The sequence below is a fragment of the Strigops habroptila genome, chromosome 7 (genome assembly GCF_004027225.2).
Source record: "Strigops habroptila isolate Jane chromosome 7, bStrHab1.2.pri, whole genome shotgun sequence".
NCBI classification, from domain to species: Eukaryota; Metazoa; Chordata; class Aves; order Psittaciformes; family Psittacidae; genus Strigops; species Strigops habroptila.
Genome location: NC_044283.2, coordinates 45,994,008 through 46,011,408, shown reverse-complemented (window position 1 = coordinate 46,011,408; position 17,401 = coordinate 45,994,008). Strand labels below are relative to the sequence as shown.

Genomic DNA, 17,401 nt, shown 5'->3' with positions numbered 1-17,401 from the left:
ACACATAACAAACTGTTGTATAAATTTTAACTCCTGAATAGAACAATTTAGCACTGACAGACATAAATGTTCCTTCCCCAACTAACTACTGTGGTGGTGTTTTCCTCAGTTAACAAGAAGTTAAGACAGTCTATTAAAACAACCTAGAGTTTTGATGCAGTTTTTGCTCAGTTCCGCATGCTGCAGAAGCAAAAGCTAAAAAGCAAAGCAAACCAAAACCCAGGCAAACATAGTCCCAGTCCCAAACGAGACCCTTCGCTCCCCTGCCACAGCGTAAGGTTTGGAGTGAGAGCAAGAGCACTCGCTCGTGCTTCGTGAAGACGCAACTTCTCCGACAAACAGGAAGAGCCAACACTACTTCTGGCTTTGAAACCGCACTAGAAAAACGCTTTACGTGAAAAAGCAACTCCTCAATAACGTTTTCTCGTGACAACAGCAGCAGCGTTTTCCACACGGGTGTTATGTAAATGAGCAGGCGGGAGGCAGCCGCAGGGTCTGTTAGGAGCCATTCAACCCTTTAAAGAAATAAAAAGCCAGCACGGGGGGGTGTGGGGGGCTGTGTTTGAGAACCTCGCGGCTCACAGACCGCGGCCGTGCGCTCCGCTCCCAGCCTGGCACAACTTTCCGCCCCGGCGGTTCCGCTCGGCTCCCACAGGCGGTGACCGGGGGATCCCGAGCCCTCCAGCCGCCCGCCGCCTTTGTTCGCAGGGGCCGGCGCTCCCGGCCCGCGCCGCGGCAGGCACAAAGAGGCGGCAGAAGTTGTGGAGAGGACCTCGGCCCCTCCCGCAGACACACACACACCGCCCCCCCCCAAACCCCAGCCCCTCAGCCCGCGGCGAGCGGGAGCGGGGGCCGCCTGCCCGCCTGCGGGGCACCAGACCGTGCGCAGCCGGCAACGTGAGCCGCATGGGAAGCGGCGGCGCGCTCCCCGCTCCGGCCCCGCATGCTCCACCGACGGCCTCGGGGGCACCCAGCCCTCCTCCCGCGGCGGGTCCTCCCGCTCGCACTCACTTTTCGGAACGGGCTCGGCTGGGCTCTTCCTCCGCTCGCGGCGCGCACGTCTTCCCGCCGGCGGGGCGATGCCGGCGGCGAGGCGGAGCCCCTCTTCCCCGCCGGGAGGGGGCCCGCTGCCCCCCGCCCCGGGGCTGCCGCCAGGGGCCGGCCGGCTTCGGGAGGGCAGGCGGGTTCAGGCCCACCCCCGGGCGGGTTGTGGGCGGGTGGTCCTCGGGGCCGGGCGCCGGGCCCTTTCCCCCCACCGCCCCCCCCTCGGCTGCGGCTGTCCCGGCGGCTCAGGTGCGCCGCCGCGTCCTCTCACATGGAGCCGCCGCCTCGCCGCCCCTCGCTGCCCCCCGGGCCGGTTCCCGCGCCGCCGCCGGCCGGGAGGCGAGTGGCTCGGGCCGCGGCCCCCGCCGCACTCTTCCCTCTCATGCACTGCGGGTGCCGCCGGGCCCCGGCTCCAGCGGCGGTGGGGTCGCTAGGGCCGCAGCCGGGAGGCGCGGGGCAGCCGGGCAGCGGGGCTCGGCGCCGCGGCCGCTCCGCTCTCCGGCATGTGGGAGCGGCGGCGCGGGGCGCAGCTCGGCGCGGCGGGGCAGGGCCGGGCCGGGGGCCGGGCGCGGGAGCGGGGCGGCGGGCGGGCGGCAGCGCCCCGGGATCCGCTCGTTTCCTGCGGCGCCGGGAGGGGGCGGGGAGGGCGGGCGAGAGAGAGAGAGAGAGCGAGCGCGAGCACGGCGGCGGCGCGCACGGATGACAGCCGTAACCCAGCAACAGGCCCCGCCCCGCCCCGGTGCGGCGCGGGGCGATGACGCCACAGGAGGGCAAGGTGGAGCCGAGCAGGTACCGCCGCGACGGCATGGTTCAGGCCGGGACAAGGGGAGGGGGGGGGGGGGGGGGGGGGGGGGGGGGGGCGGCCTGCCTCTGCGCAGCCGCAGTGAGCGGCCTCGGCGAGGCCCGCCCCTTCCCGCCGCGCGGGGCGGGGCAGCCCGCGGGCTCAGCAAGAGACGGGCGGCCGAGCTCGCGCGCCCCCCCCCTCCACCCCCCGCTCCGCTGACGTCATGGCGGCAGGGAGGGCGCGAGGCCCTGGCGCGCACGCACGTGCGGCGGCGGGCGTTGGCGCTGCCATGGGAACGGCTCGCGGCGGCCCGCGCTGTGCCGCGTTACGTCAGGAACGGTGTGGTGCCCGCCAGCGGCGGCGAACGGCGTTTGGAACGCAGCGGCCGCTGCCGTGCCTGCGCCCAGCGGGACCCTGTGTCTCTGCTCGGGCTTCCCGCCGCGGCTCCAGGCGCCTCAGCTCGGCAGAGAGGGCGGCGGTCGTACAGCCCCTGCCCTCCTGGAGGTGAAAAGTACACAGCAATTACAGGAGCCTCTGACAGTGGTTGCGGAGTTGCGGCCCTTACGGCGCAACTCTGCCAGGCGCCCTTCAGTACGCAGTGCAGAAGATAGGACGCTGTTCGTTGAACGCGAGGGAAAAAATAATTGCCGCTCATTAAGTGTGTGGGATGGCTGCTCGCAGCATCCAACCTGTGCACCTAGAAAAGCTGGGGCCCTGTGGAAATAAAACACAAAAAAAAAAAACAAACCGCTATTTGATCGTGTTGCTGTCATAAAACGCATACACGAGAACAAAATCAAAACTACTCCTGTAACTTCGGCCTGGCATTCCCTACCTTTTGGGTGCTGCTCTTTGCGACGTCACTCTGTGTGGCAGGCAGACCACGGGCAGGCAGCGGCTGCCCTGCCCGGGCGCCATGCCAGCCGTGCGCCGGGGCTATCGGACCGTGCTGAAAGCTGCCCGATTGCCCACTGGCTTTTTCCCATCTGCTGTACAGCTTTAATACCATCTCTTATTCTCCATCATCTTACGCTTCATGTTTCTTTACCCTTTCCCATAACCTCCTTTACATGATTTCTCTCTTCCTCTGTATTAAAAACAGATGTTTGGGCTTACCTGCATCTCTAAACCTCTCCTTGTCCCCACGGGGATGACGTACCAGAAGAGTTGCTCTCAGTCTCCAGAGGTACAGCCAGGCCCTTTCCTCAACTGCAGAAACTCCACACAGCAGCCACCGTCCCACAAATTGGCAGGGGGTGCTTTTGTAGACATCAGCCGCCTTCATCAGTGAGCCCTGGTTCCTCACAGAGCATCACTTACCTTTCCCACAGAATGACAAAGCAGCCCTCTAATGAATACGTAAGTAAATATGTAACCAGGTAATTAATTTAAGCTTTTATATTCCTGGAGCAGTGTAGGAATTATGTCTGTATGAGTAATTCTAATATTTTCATTTTGGTGTTTTTTCCCCCAAAGTTGACAAAAATGCGTGTGCATGTTTTGCCCTCTACAAAGGAAATAGCAGTGCTAAAACTTATACATCTACAGGATGGATCTCTGCCCCTTCAGTTAAGGGAACAGAGGTCTCTCCCTCAGACCTTATCCATATCAAGGTGTTACTAGTTTCTGTTTCTTGGACATTCTGCTTATTCTTCTGGCTTTCCATTGTACTGTGGTGGTCTCCCTCTGCCAGCTGAATAATAGATTTACACACAGATCTGGGGCACTAATACCAAGTACATACTACTTGGAAGTGAAAGAAAGAGTTAGCTGTCTAGTCAGAGCAGATCACTGACAATGGCAGATGCATTGCTCAAGAAACAGAAAATCACTATTCTGCCAGCAGCAATGATAGCACCGAGACTGTATGTGGATTTAATGAAAATGTTACGATTTTTTTATTAGTCACAGATTAAAATGGTTCAGAGCCTAGTCATTAATGGAAATGTGGTCATGACTGACTGTACTTCAAACATTAGGGATAAAAATAGGAATAGTACTGCAGATCAATGCATTGGCAGAACTAAACTAAGCAAGGAGATTAACACTGTCATATGCCAGACTTCAATGCCACCGCACATACAGTTTCAATAAAACTTAGTTTTAAAATAAAACACAGAACAGTTTTAAGCAGAAATGTATTGTTTTCAACATTCAATCCAGTGAGAAGACAAAAAAACCCAACTTGCCAGAGGTTATTAGTGTGCATGAAATAATGACAGTGCTAGAGAAACACTGGGGGTTTTTAAGCACTCTGTCTAGAGGCTGAAGGGATACCTGCTGGCTGTCTGGATGTATTTTCTTCCTGTGGTGTTTTTAATCTTGATGAACTACCATCTGTACCAGAAGTTGGTATTAAGCTTAATGGCAAGACTGCAATCTATCATCTTTTTTATTACGCTTAAAATGCACATAGAAGAACTGCACTGAAATACATTAAAACTTCCCTATGACCTTGGCAACTGAAAAGATTTCTATGCTAAAAAGTATAGAAAAATTAGATGATAATTCGAAAACATGAGTTAGCCAGGAGAGAGAGGGCATATGCATTAACAACAAATCTACAACCAAATTGTTATTGTAGAGGAAAGCTGACCCTGTATTGTCCTATGTCATCTTTAAAATGACATAAATAATAAGGTGAAATAACCAAATGAAAGCAGCAAATTCAAATACTAAAGCACTATTTTTAAAATCTGATTCATTTGCCCATATTTCTGGTTTTATTAGATGTCTATGATAAATTTTGTAAGCTTGAAGTGCTGCTTGGAGATTAAGGGAGTCATAAAGGATTTCTTTGGGTGGGGAAAAACATGAACCCAAATGAAGTTAATGCTGAAGGAGGCCTTCTGTACAAGGTTTAGTCCATTTTGCCAAATGCAGTTTAAATCAACATCCTTACTTTTTTTAAGCCTATTTGACCCAAGTGTTTACAGACAGCTATATCCTAATGGTTTGCAGTGCTGTGCATTACACTGCTTGCAGAAATGAGAATGGAAACCGAGTGCTGTCTCAGGTGGATGTTTCAGCTCTTTAACCTGCCCATATCCGAGGCAGCTCCACGTGCCAGGGTTTGGGGTGGCAGAGGCAGGCAGCCCATATATTTGGGTCACAGTAGTGCACATGTGTTGAGGTCCTGGACTGGGGAGCGTTTCTGAAGCAGGGTTTTTGCCTGAGAAAAAGACCCTTTAGCAAGGCTCCTGCGAGGAGGAAGTCTCACTAGACACAAAGGCCTGGCTTGCAGCGAATTGCTGATCCATGTCTTAGATCCCTCCTCTCAGACACAGGCCAGAGCTGTGCAGAAGCTATGCTGTTGCGCTGCAGGTGTAGGAGGAGGCAGGCAATGAAGCGGGGGATGCCAGATCAACAACTGTCTTAATCACAGCATGTTCTGATGGGCGAGAAAAAAAAATATCAAGAGCAGACAAAAGGAAGCAAAACGGGCAAGATAAGCAAGTGACAAGGGAGTAGAACCACACTTTTTGTTGTTAGTGAAATACAGATTGGTTCATCTGTCTAAAACTTCACCCTACTAGCTGCAGTTGCATGTGTTGCACATATGCCGTCAAAACCTTCATACTAATACTAAATCTAATACTTCAGACCTCCTGCTGCCACTTCCTAAGTGGTATGAAACATCCTGTCTGCCTGCTTCACGTAAGGATACGACAGACTTCAAGTAAAGAAGCAATGAGCTGCTTTTCTTATAGACAACTTTCCCAGCAAAGTCATGGTTAGTTCTACTTTTAATTCCCAACAAATGAAACTGCTGTCCTAGCTGACCTTGGGAAGGTCATTTTAAATAACCCTGCATGGTGGAACCGAAACCTCCTCCCTCCCAGCAGCTAGGCATTTGGTTCGTTTCTGTTTTCTTATTATTCTTTTCAAGACTGTTTTTAGAGTCACTGGTAGGGCATAAATCACGTTTCTCCCATGGTTTTACTGACTACTGTAAAGCTGTGTGCAAATAAGTTGCACTAGACTGAGACAATAAAATCATGATTGTAGATAGAACCTATTCTATTCAAACAAAATATAGAAGGTACAACAGAAGTGACTACAAGAAAACAAGAATGAAAATTTTCTTTCATTTTCATTCCGTTAGGAAGCAGGCCCTTACAGACATACTGAGCTCAGGCAGAGTTATAATGTAATTTTTCTGTTCCAATGAAAGGAACAGGTAAAGAAAAAGGAGCTAGCCAATATCTCATTTTCAAGAGATGTAACAACCTAACACTTCCCAGTTACAGATAGAAAGTCTGGGAAAGAGAGAAGAAATTTCCAAGATGGATAAGGCAAATTTTCATGGATGCAGTCAAATTAACAGAGCCTATAGCCCAAGCCTCCTCCCTCCTTGGGAGGCAAATGGAGTAATTTGCTGCAACCAGCATCAATGAAAGTTTAGCCACACACAACTATAGCAGAGCCAGGATCAGACTGCAAATTAAGATAAAGAACAGTGCTGCGACAGCACCAGCTTGGGAAGCTGGTAGCACAGATGTCTCATCAACACGGAATTTCAACCTCAAACCATAGGCCTTGGTGACAACACCATCCTTTGCCATGGATATCTACTTATAACTTTCATAGCAGAGAGGGTTTGTGAATTGTTACCCTGACTCAAGAAAATGGCCTCATTTTTGGTACTTACAGAGATGATACAGAACAAGACCTTTTGCACCCTCCTCCCCCCCACCCCCCATTCCGTTTCTCCATTTCTGCTCATTCTGTTGCAGGTACTGCAATGGTTTTGGCAAGAGCAACTTACTCTATAAGAGAAACAGTGCAATCAGTGAGAAGGTTGGCTAAAGATTGTCTATATAAATGTACTAGGTTTTTAATTGTTAATTACCTTTGCATGTCTAACTATAGCTTAATGCAAATACAACTTGAGTTAAAACAGGTCTGGCCTAAGTGTGCCACATATTGATAATTTAGTTTGCTTTTAATACAAGAGTGTTTCGGGGGGGTTTCTTTACAGTAGTGTTGAACACTGAATGCAAAAATGTACTTTTAAAAGGTACAGCTTTAAACAAAAACACTGCATTTTGTGAAGTGTTTGGAACCGAGCCCCAGTTTGACGTGATGTATGCAACATTGCAGGCTCTGATCTCCAACTTAGAAACCTCTTGAGCAGGTATTTAACTCCATCCCTACTACCAACACACCTGATAACAGCGATTTCTGAACGTTCTCCAAATCCACAGCAGGACACGAGTTTGTCAGGTCCAACAAGGCCATGATTGCAGCAGGACTAAACCAGCACTAGAATCTTATTTAAAATTAATTGTACCCCGGAAAAGTCAGGGCAGATATAGCAAGGGTAGTGCAGATCGATGTATTGGCAAAACTACATTGGGCAACTTGCCTGAAAGCTTACTGCTATAAGTTTTGTCAGTCTCTTGCTGCTATTGGACCTGAAAGTAATAAAAAGAGAGCTCAGATATCCAACTAAGAGCAGCTACTTGTCCCATAAAAGCCATACAGGTAACACAGAAAATTCCCACAGGAGAGCATCTATTCTGTGCCTCTGCCAAGTACTAGTTTATGAAACATCAACCCATTTATAGTATTTGTCTAAGTGTGTAGTTGATATTGAAAGTGTTAGCACCTTTCTTCTGTAATCTATATTTAGCCATGGTAGTCTAACTGTCATGGTAAACAAAGCAGGTTTGGTGGGAGCAAATCCTAATAAGGTATCCGCCAGTACTGAAAATAACTGAGTCGCAGTTGTAATATTCAAACTATTTATAATACCATTAAACAACTGTTCACAGGAAACCACTGTGGAAACCTGTTTTCAGTAACATTACTGTTTTCTGCTGCGCACTGATCTTAGTGCTGAATAACCCCAAGCCATAGCAGAGCATCCCCCCCCCCCCCCGAAATTTCATTAATTTCTTGTCCACATCTCCAGATGTAGTTCTACAAAACTTAGGATTCATGTTCTGACCTAAATTTGAATACCTGTATTTGATCTTTATTTCAAATACTATCTAAGTCTGCCCTGTTCACTGGCATGATTAACATTTTGTTATTTACAAAATAAGTTACGTTTTATAAAACAATAATTCAGTACATCAGCTCCTGTGAAAAGTTTTGCACAGATGTAAAAAAGACAATCTTAGGGAGAAAAAGACGTTGGACTCATGTATTCTGCTAACTTGGAGAATAATAACTAGCTGCAACAGTCAACACAGCATTCTCATCAACTAAAGTTTCTGAAGCCATTTCTACTTTTGATTTTAATTGTGTGGCTATAAGATGGGATACTGAAGTTTTAGGCAATCAGCACCTGGTCCTCCAAACTAATAAAGTCAGGGGAATGGGGGTAAAGACACCTTCCCAAAGCCTATCTGAGAGAGACAGCTCTCAATTTATCTGTATTAGACTATTAGTACCGCCATGGAGTAGCAACAGTATCTCATCAAATTCTAGGCTTTGAGGCTTTTCTGAAATTACATTTTCCAATCAAAAATACTGGCAAATGGATACAAGCCTAGAACTTTATTTCAGTTACTTTGCATGCTCTCCAGTTAATACCTTGTTTGCTGTGTTACTGTCTTGTCTTAGTAGTTCATTCTTACTTCTCCCATGTCTAAACAAATCAAATTCTCCTATGACTGAATAGAATAGAATCAAATTTCTGCAGCTGTACTGCTCCAGAACAAACTTTAATTTAGCTACCTATATTTCAATAATGATATTTTAATTATATATATACACACATACAGAAAGAGAGTGAGCAAGAACAACTTTTACAGTTCTTAGTTGTGTACTAAAAAAAAAAATCAAGACATAGCTGTACAATACTATCTGAAAGCTATACAGATTTGGCAAGCCATGTGAAAAAGGAATATTCTTGCTATCTCTTTATGATGCAATCAAAAATAATAGTTATGGTTAGCCAGTCATACTGCCATCCTTTTTTATTTAGCATCAGCTAAATAAATCCAGGCTCCTAGGAAGAACGGAAAGACAGTTAGGTTTAACATTTTACACTCTTTCAGTGCTCTTTGGGATAATTTTTTAATAAATTAGCAACAATTTAACAGGAAGTTATTAAACTATATAATGAAGAGTGGCTTCTACGCAGCAGGTTTAAAGAACAGTGCTACACTCTATGGCTTCCTTTAGAAAATGCCTTTTTCTGTCAGATAAACCCATGTCACATTAGGTCCAAAGGCAGACAAATGCATTGAGAAATAGAAACATTCAAGCCATAGAGAACACTAAACATTTAAAGTATCTGTATCCAAGAGTCCAGCTTCACAGAGAAAATTCCCAAATTTCCTTTTCAAAGGCAGAACCAACAGACATTACCTGAGGAACCAAGCAGACAGCTGCAGATTTGTTATTTCTTCAGAGCATACTTTTGCTGTAGGCAGATGACACAAATTTTTCCAGAAAACAGTAGCACAGACAGCTAAATAGACTCCTAGGCAAGGCCCTGGATCAGCGGAGAGGAAAAAAAATACCATAAACTTGTATTGAATACAGTCTTTTTCCCCTGAAAAAGGAAACCCTGAAAAGAGGAGGTGTTACAGCCCTGACCATTGCTATGATGAGCAATCCCTTAAGATTATTGTGTTCTATTTATCTCAGATATAGAAGTTAGCAGTACAGCATAAAGCCCCTTTCCGGAAGGGAAAAGCTAGAGATTTCCAACCATCACCAGGAAAGATAGTCCTGAAATAATAAGAAAAAAAGCTCTGAGTACTTTCAGGGGTTATTCTGAGGATCATCATCACTTTTGGATGTGGAGCTTCTGTGCAGACTATATCATGCAATGTAAAGTGCTTTAAATTTTTCAATTAAATAAACCAGCCTGAAAGCAATTGCTTATTAGAAGTAAGTAGTCTCAGCTGCCTAAGGGGGAAAGCTAAAGGCAATTCCAGGATGTTCAGAGGCTGTCCAAATAAGTTTCCAAAAATTTACAGGATTCTTACATAGTTGGAACCTCTTACTGACCCTGTCATTGTAAAAGCAATTATTTTTTAAATGAACGTGTTTATGGGAATCAAACTGTTAGTCTGAGTATCCTCAAATATGGTTCTCATTAGCAAGGTGTTACCACAGCTCTCTTGACTAGTAGCTAGTATTCCTTTGGGTAATATTAACAGCTGCAATCAGAGACTGTTAACTATTACCCAGATTAAATAGCTTGTCATTCAGATTTATGTAATCAGGAGGAGGAAATAAGGATGAATTCCCTTCTAGCACTCACCAGTCAAATATTTACTGTAGCTTAGCTAGTATAATGGGCTTGAACCATGTCATAAACTCGAAAAAAAGTGAGATAGCATAATATCTCTTCTGAAGGTCTGCTCAGGTCAGGTTCTTCACTATTTCTATTAAGCAAAGCAATGAGCCTACACATGTTATTTTGCAGAATTACCCCTTAGCAGAAGCAGTACTAGAAAACAACTTAACAAACAAAAATTTTTCAGCCAGAACGTCTTCTCAATTATCATCTTCAGTGTAGCTCAGAAGGTTACCATGCAATAAAACTTCTAATTCAGCAGGAAACCTCAACCCATGTTGTTTGTAGAAAAAAATGCCTAGAATAACAATACTCAGTCAGTTGCATGAATATTAATAGTGCTGAGAGCTTTCATCTAAATAGTTCTCAAACTCTGCAGACTTGTTCAGTATTGTGCTCATCAGGCCTCCTGGGAGCATGCTTTAATGACACAGAACTAAAACCGGTTGCTAGAGCTGACGAAAAGCTCCTACCGGTTCCTGGCAGTGCCGCTGTGCACACTTTAGCAGCAGAATTTGAGGAAGGGGTTAGGAAAAAACACGCACTCCCGCCGACAAGGCTGTAGAGGAAAAGCAGCTTGCTAAGGCTCAGCAGACTGCATCGCTGCCTTCCCCTGGGAGCCCGGGCTGCAGCAGGAACCACTCCTTCAGCATCTGATTTGGTGTGGTAATAATGCTGCACACTAAATCCGATGCTCCCTAGCAACTGCTGCTAGGCAAGGTGTGGTCTTCTGGATTTTTGTTAACGCTGCTACCAATAAAAAAAGCCATCATTTTACTGTCTGATCAGCAGGTTAGCCAATCTGAAAAGGTAGAAACAGTTGCTGGGGTTTGGCTTTTCACTTAAGAATTGAGGAGTAGTAAAAAATGCTTTGAAATCGCAGGCTCTGCTTGGGGTCTCTTTATAAAAAGCCAGGTCTCTCTTAGTTTTGCCCCCTGATTTCTCAGGGGCTTCAAAAACATGGGCTGTGTTTTTCCCCTGTTCAATTGCAGAGGGCAGGGCACTGAGTGTCATGCCACAGTTTCAGCATGTGCTGGCCCTAGAGGTCGTTGTCACTTCCACACCACACAGCTCTGTCCCCACCCTGACTATGATACCAGCTTTTTGTACAGCCTTAATGAAAACCAGATCAGAAATAACCTCTTCTCAGGAGGTTTATTTTGAAGCTCAGTCAGCTAACTGCTCCTTTCTTTTTTATAATGTGGTGATGCTGGGGGCTGGTGCACTGAGCACCTGAGAACAAGTGGCTAAGGAAGCAGGAACTTCCCAAATCTAGCCTGCTATCAAACCCAGCATAAGGCAGGTTGGGTTTCATATAGCCAAAGGGTTCACTCATTTCTGTTATATGGTTGTTGAAGCAAACATAAAATAGAAGCTCCTGAACAGTTGCAGAAGTCACACTGACTTTACTAGGGCAAAGACTTCACCCATTTAAATAAAAGGGCAATAAAATATTTCTTGTAGTGTCGTCATAAACTTACCTGTCCCATGGCTACCATAAAGCCTTCCAAGCTGGATATGACCTGATATACTAATGCAGAAGATGAAAGAGCATGCATTTCTTAACTTTGCTTTCCAACAGGAAGGAAAGTGTGAAATTTGATTCATTTTTTCCTGTCAGTCACTTGGATTTTAATCACTTGATATTCAGGGATGTGTCTCTGAATGGGGTGGGGGGAGATTGTGCCATGAAATTCAAATATGTTCCACCTGAATTTTAGTTTCGCCTCTGCTTTTCTTTCAGTTTTCACATTCTATACACAGTATTAACTGCTTTTTGTTGTTATATTTCCAGGCAAGTCATTGAATATCTTCCGATAAGTGCTGAATTGCATACTTACATCTGTGTTTCTGCTTATTTCCAAATCTGTAACTGAAGTTTCTAAAAGTTCAACTGCACCAACAAAACCCACAACATTCACTTTCTTCATCTTATCTCTCTCACCTTAGTAAAATTCAGCAGACAATCCAGGTGAATAACATGCTGAGGGTTACAACGGATTTCAGCAAAGTGGCTGCAGAGCTCAGCTTTGGCGTGCAGTGTTACGTTGGAAGAACTACAAACATTTTGATGTTTAAATTCATACACTAAAAATAGTCCCCCTTTAAAATCTTGCTGCGTAAGAAAAGTTGGTAATTGTTTAAAAGGTACAGAATAAGCTGAAATTTTTAGGTAACTACCTGAAGTTTGTAGTCAGATAATTAAAGTCAATACTTTATAACAACTACAGAAACCAAAGAGAAATTCTTGTTATATATCCATGGAATCTAGATATACTGTAGGAAGATTTGCTCTTTGAAGCAGCACGTATTTGTCATGGCCAGTGTTAAGATACTGAACTTGATGAACAAATTGATGAATGACATCTTCCTAGTTTTTTCTTTTCTCTTCACCTGTCTTTCCTTACCTAAATTAGGTTACAATCTTGTTTAACTTTTTGGTTTTGGGGGTTTGTTTTTTGGTTTGGGTGTTGGTTTTGTTTTTTGTTTTGTTTTTTAATCAAAATTAACTACAGCATGTTTCATTAAGATCTATCTAAGGCAATTCTAGCATGGGAAGCATAGTAGGGTAAATGCATTAGGCTTTTGCTGACAAAAGTCCTAAATTCCACTTCAGAATAGCTCCCATGCAATATATGAATTTCATGATTTAAATCTGGTTTCTAATCACCACAATTCATAATCTCTGCTTAAGGGAGGACCAGCACTGAAGTATCAGATGTTTCTGCCTTTTAGATTGCAAAAGAAAAGATTTCTGCCAAACCAAATACAAAGAAAACCACCACTATCTGACAACACTGAATACTTGAAACCTGTCTCTCTCTCTACTTTCTCATCAGTTGTAAGATTCCTATATCATTTTAGTTTGATGCTAGAGCCACTAAAGAATCCAGGTGCCTGAAATCTGGATAAGGCAGTGACCAACCTTTGAAGCTTTATCTGCACTGACATCAAAGCCTACCTTTCAAACCATCCTCCACCTGAGCCAACCATCAGCAGCCACCTGCACTGAAGTCCTTACATCTCAGCCCCAGGAGCAATTCAGCCCAGCCTCAGGAATGGGTATTACCTGGAGTGACCTTGCCCACCAGTTTGCTTTGGTGTGGTCCTCTTATGCTGTAGATTTCAAGCAGCAGTGCTACAACTTTGTGTTCCTGGCTCACAGCTGTGGCTGGAGATTCAAGATAAGCATGGAAATAAAAGCAAGGCTGATTGCCTGTGGGATTTTATTAGGGGAAGTAGGTAGCATGATACTAGTTCCTCTGGTATTAAGGGAAGATGCATACTAGAGGGTTTTGGGCTGGCTAGACCCTAAATAATGCTTTTTTATGAATCTGTTGAAACTTGCATCAGAGGTTTGAGTTAGGAGTGTTGGTCTTGTGTGGTGCCAGAAAACAACAGATGCCTTGGAGACTGCTCTTAATAGATGGTATGTTGGATTTGAAAGTAGATATTACATGTGAATGCTGAAGAGAGACTTTCTATGAAGTCTGTATTATTCCTGTATTTTTTGAGTTGGCCTACTTTTGTGTTAGTCTAATGAAGAGTCACATAGGAAACTTGACATATCCCTGTGCTGAGGGTTTCTCTTGGTCTGCTCTCACCAGCTCCTGGCTCAGCATGGGAGTGTTTTGTACTGTTGTTCAGATGCCCCTTTGGGAGGCAGGCATTGTGTAATGTGACCAAAGGGAAACCACAAAAAGAAAGTATCGGGCAACAGATGTCCTATTGGCTAGGTCACTAGTGCTTCAGAGTGATGATCAGAGTTGTAATTTGACAAACAGTGAGTATATCATATTGTTATTATTCATTGTTGTTAGTAAATGTTTCTAGCTGCCTGGTACTACTTGAAATCAGGTATTTTCAGGTATTTCACTATGTCTGGAGCTGCAAAAGGTGGGGAGCAACACAATTTCAAGTGTATACCTAGAATCAATTGTGTTCTGATTTGTGTAGCCTGAAATGTTATATATATATATATAGATGAAAAGGTATCTATAAGCAAAACACTTGTTCTAGCACTGCAGATCTGCAGGTACAGCTGTCTGATCCCTGAAGGTATTTACTGAGTAAGAGGGAGAGATTTGTAATTCTGGCTTCAATGGCACCACACTGATTTACATCAGCCAAGGAGCCTCTGTGTGCTTTTTAGCCGTATCTGCTTGACAACTTGTCCATCTTCTCATGTGACTGGGCTTTTTTCTGTTCTTAGGCTCCAGTCTTCTACACATTAATGGGTGTCATGGTAACTGAGGAGCTACCACATGCAGTAGGCAAGCAAAAAAACCCAGAACTGCTGAAGGTTAGGAAATAACTGGAAGGAAGGTTTCAGTAATGGAGGGGAAACCAAAACCAAACCAAAAACAACCAAGAAGACACTTCAAACTGATCTCTGTGGGCTTTTTTGTAAACACAGTGGCAGTAAATGAACAGTACAGCTGGAATGTCTAACAGCAATGTGATGGTTCAGTTAGACATGTTGGCAAGTAGCAGGATATGGCCTATCCAGGAAGGAGGCTGAAGGCAGCAAACTCTGGAAATGTTTAGGTTCTTGTTTCGATAGGTGTCTGCGGCCAGAGAACCAAAGATGAAACTTGCCTTTGCACAGCTAGGAACTGGATAAAACCCTTTACAATACTATTCCCAAGGGGCATACAAGAAGTGCAGTAGGGGGTTGCTGTGGTGTGGGCTTTTGAGGAGGAGGAGCTGCTGGCTGGAATGTGCTATAGTATGACCCACCAGGTGTTTGGGGGGGGCAGCTTGGAGATGGGGAATGCCTCAGCAAGAGGTTCATTGTGAACTTTAATCCAGAGTGATGTATGCTAAGGGATCACAAGTCTGAGAGACACTAATTCAAAAAAGTTTCTGGTTCACAATTAAAATCCTCTTAATAGACTGACTTCCAGATAGTCTAAAGATAAGTGGAAGAGAGGGAATGAGCTTGCCTTCTAACTCCCAGATCTTTGATTTTCACTTCTACCAATATCCTCCAGCCATACCCATGTGTCCTCAAAAACCAGGCTCTTTTCCAGGTGTATTGAAGAGCATGCATGGGAGGCATCTTCATAACTGGCTTCCCCCTCCTCCCCATCCCAGTATGACCCTTGGGTTAGCTGCGTTCAACAGTACCTAAGGCCCATCAGTTTAGGCATGATCTTGGGATTGAGAAGGTATATATTTAACTGGCAAAAGAATAACAGCTTGACTTTATCTCAAAATGAATGAATACAGGCCTAAACATGCTTGTGCAATCTGTGTAAAAATATCATCTTCTGCTCCCTTTGCTTATAGACATCCAGTGGTTCTTTTTCAGATGCTGCAAAGCTGAAATGCTCTCCCTGCTGCTTGTGGCAGCCCTGCTAAGTGTGAATCCTGTCAGTAATTCAAAGGACTGACAGATCAGGTGCTGAAGCTGTTGGGTTGGGTGAGAGGAGCTGTGTAGCTCTCCCCTGCAAGCTGCATGACTTCCCACCCTGGCAGTTATGGGAGGGGAGCCTGCCTTGGGCAAGGTGGATGGTGTAATGCCTCAATTGCCTTTGTCTCAGAAGAAGTAAAGAATTGAATTTCCAGATGGATAGCAGTTGCGGTATTCTTTATATGGGTGGAGTGAAAGACAGCTTTAAGCCATATTTCTGCTTCTCCCCAGCTCAAACGTAGGAGGAGTAAAACCAGGCCCCAGTACAACCTGGCATGGACTCAGTCGTGCTCAGAGTTATCTCCTGCTCCCAGCAGAGATAGCCAAAGCTCCCTGCTTTAGCTCTGTACCACTCCTCTATGGAGAACATGGGTGCAGAGAGCAGCATATTGTGCCAGGAGGAACTCATATTTATAAGGCAGCCAGGCTGGGGGCCAAGGAGTGAGATGCTTATGTGGCAATGGAATAAATTCTATAAATGCAGCTTAGAATGGATGAGAGGATGAAAGTAATTAATTTCTTTTATTATTTTTAATTTCAGCTTCATATTCAAGTGTAAAACATCTTATGCACAAATGCAATAATATGCAGACTGAAAGTAAAAACAGTATATGTGACTTCTCATTAATCTGAAGGAGGTTAGAGGTTTATTGCTGGAAGGATCACTAGGGAAGTGAGTTCTTTTTTTCTTTTTTAGCAAAAGGATGCAAGCCATGTCTGTCTACGATCAAGAATTGTGTTAGGAAGGCAGACAGAGAAACATCAAGACAATATATAAGGCATGGAGTTACATGCAGGAAAACAGCAAACAAAACCATAAATTTGGCGTTGAAGGTAAGACAAGGGTAATGAGATGAAGAGCTACTGGGAATAAAATGCCTGTGTGTATGGATGTGGTCAAAACCCTGACAAGGATTTCCAGAAGAGAGGAAGAAATCATTAGGGGTTTATATTTGGCATTTTGAATAGACTGGATGGAGGGCAAAAAAGACGTAAGATATTGGGTAGGCCAAAGACGAGATGGCTATAAAATTACAAAACGTATTGTTTCAGTTCCCCAATGTAATGTGGAAAAGACCCTAATAATAAAACTGTAGATGTCCAACAAGGGTGTCTCCTGTGGGGTTAAACCCCCCACTGCTCCACGCCTTTGTGAGGTTTAATGGACAAGGAGGCAGGCAGAGATGGGATGCAGTGAGCTGGGCAGGGGACTTGGCAAGCAAGCCTTGTTTGTCAAGTCCTAATTGCAGCAGCGCTGCAGAGACACATACTGCGCGGGGGGGGGGAGCAGGGGGTAACGACTGGGACTGACTTTGGTGTAGAGGCACTTGCCAAAGCCCCCCAAGCTGCTGAGCCCTTGGAGCAGCCCTTCCAGGGTATGAGGAGAGGACAAAGCAGGCTGCCACTGGGGTGCTCCTGCTTGCTGCACAGAGGTTGTGTTGGGGAACAATGTGGCTCCAGAGCTGGCGTCACTGGAGTGTCAAGTGTTACTGAGTTTAAACAAGAGTTTTGGCTGGTTGTTTTTTTGCCCTAGGTTTCCCAGAACTTTGCAAATGTAGCTGAGTTTTCCAGTTGATAGTTAATGACATGAGGATGGGAGGGAAGTAAATCACTTAGGCTACAGGAAAATTTATCTGCAGGAGAACAATAATGCCATATATCAACAGATTTTTTTTTTTTTTTTTTTTTTGTCACTTGATAGTTCATCAACCATGAGGCACCAGCTTGGGATCTTTGTAGACTGAAAGCAATGGCCTGTCTACACCTGAGTTATTTCAAGACTGAAAGGGGCTTCATGATGCTTGTATGGGAGTTACAGAAAGAGTCATATAGAGATGAATGGTGGCTGGACGGAGGCCAAAACCATCACATGCCTCTTTGTAGAAGTTGCATA

The 17,401-nt window shown here is 45.2% G+C and overlaps 1 protein-coding gene across 2 annotated transcripts in view; it reads right to left on the bottom strand.

The window, feature by feature from the left end:
* The window catches only part of FBXW7 (F-box and WD repeat domain containing 7), a 175,429-nt gene extending 173,720 nt beyond the window's left edge, over positions 1–1,709 (bottom strand). The window contains exon 1 of one of the 2 annotated variants that reach the window (XM_030491263.1): positions 1,012–1,709. The gene's annotated coding sequence lies outside the window, so the exon portion shown is untranslated. The remainder of the gene's footprint in view (positions 1–1,011) is intronic. The other variant, XM_030491265.1, reaches the window with a different exon arrangement.
* Between the last annotated feature and the right edge of the window lie 15,692 nt (positions 1,710–17,401).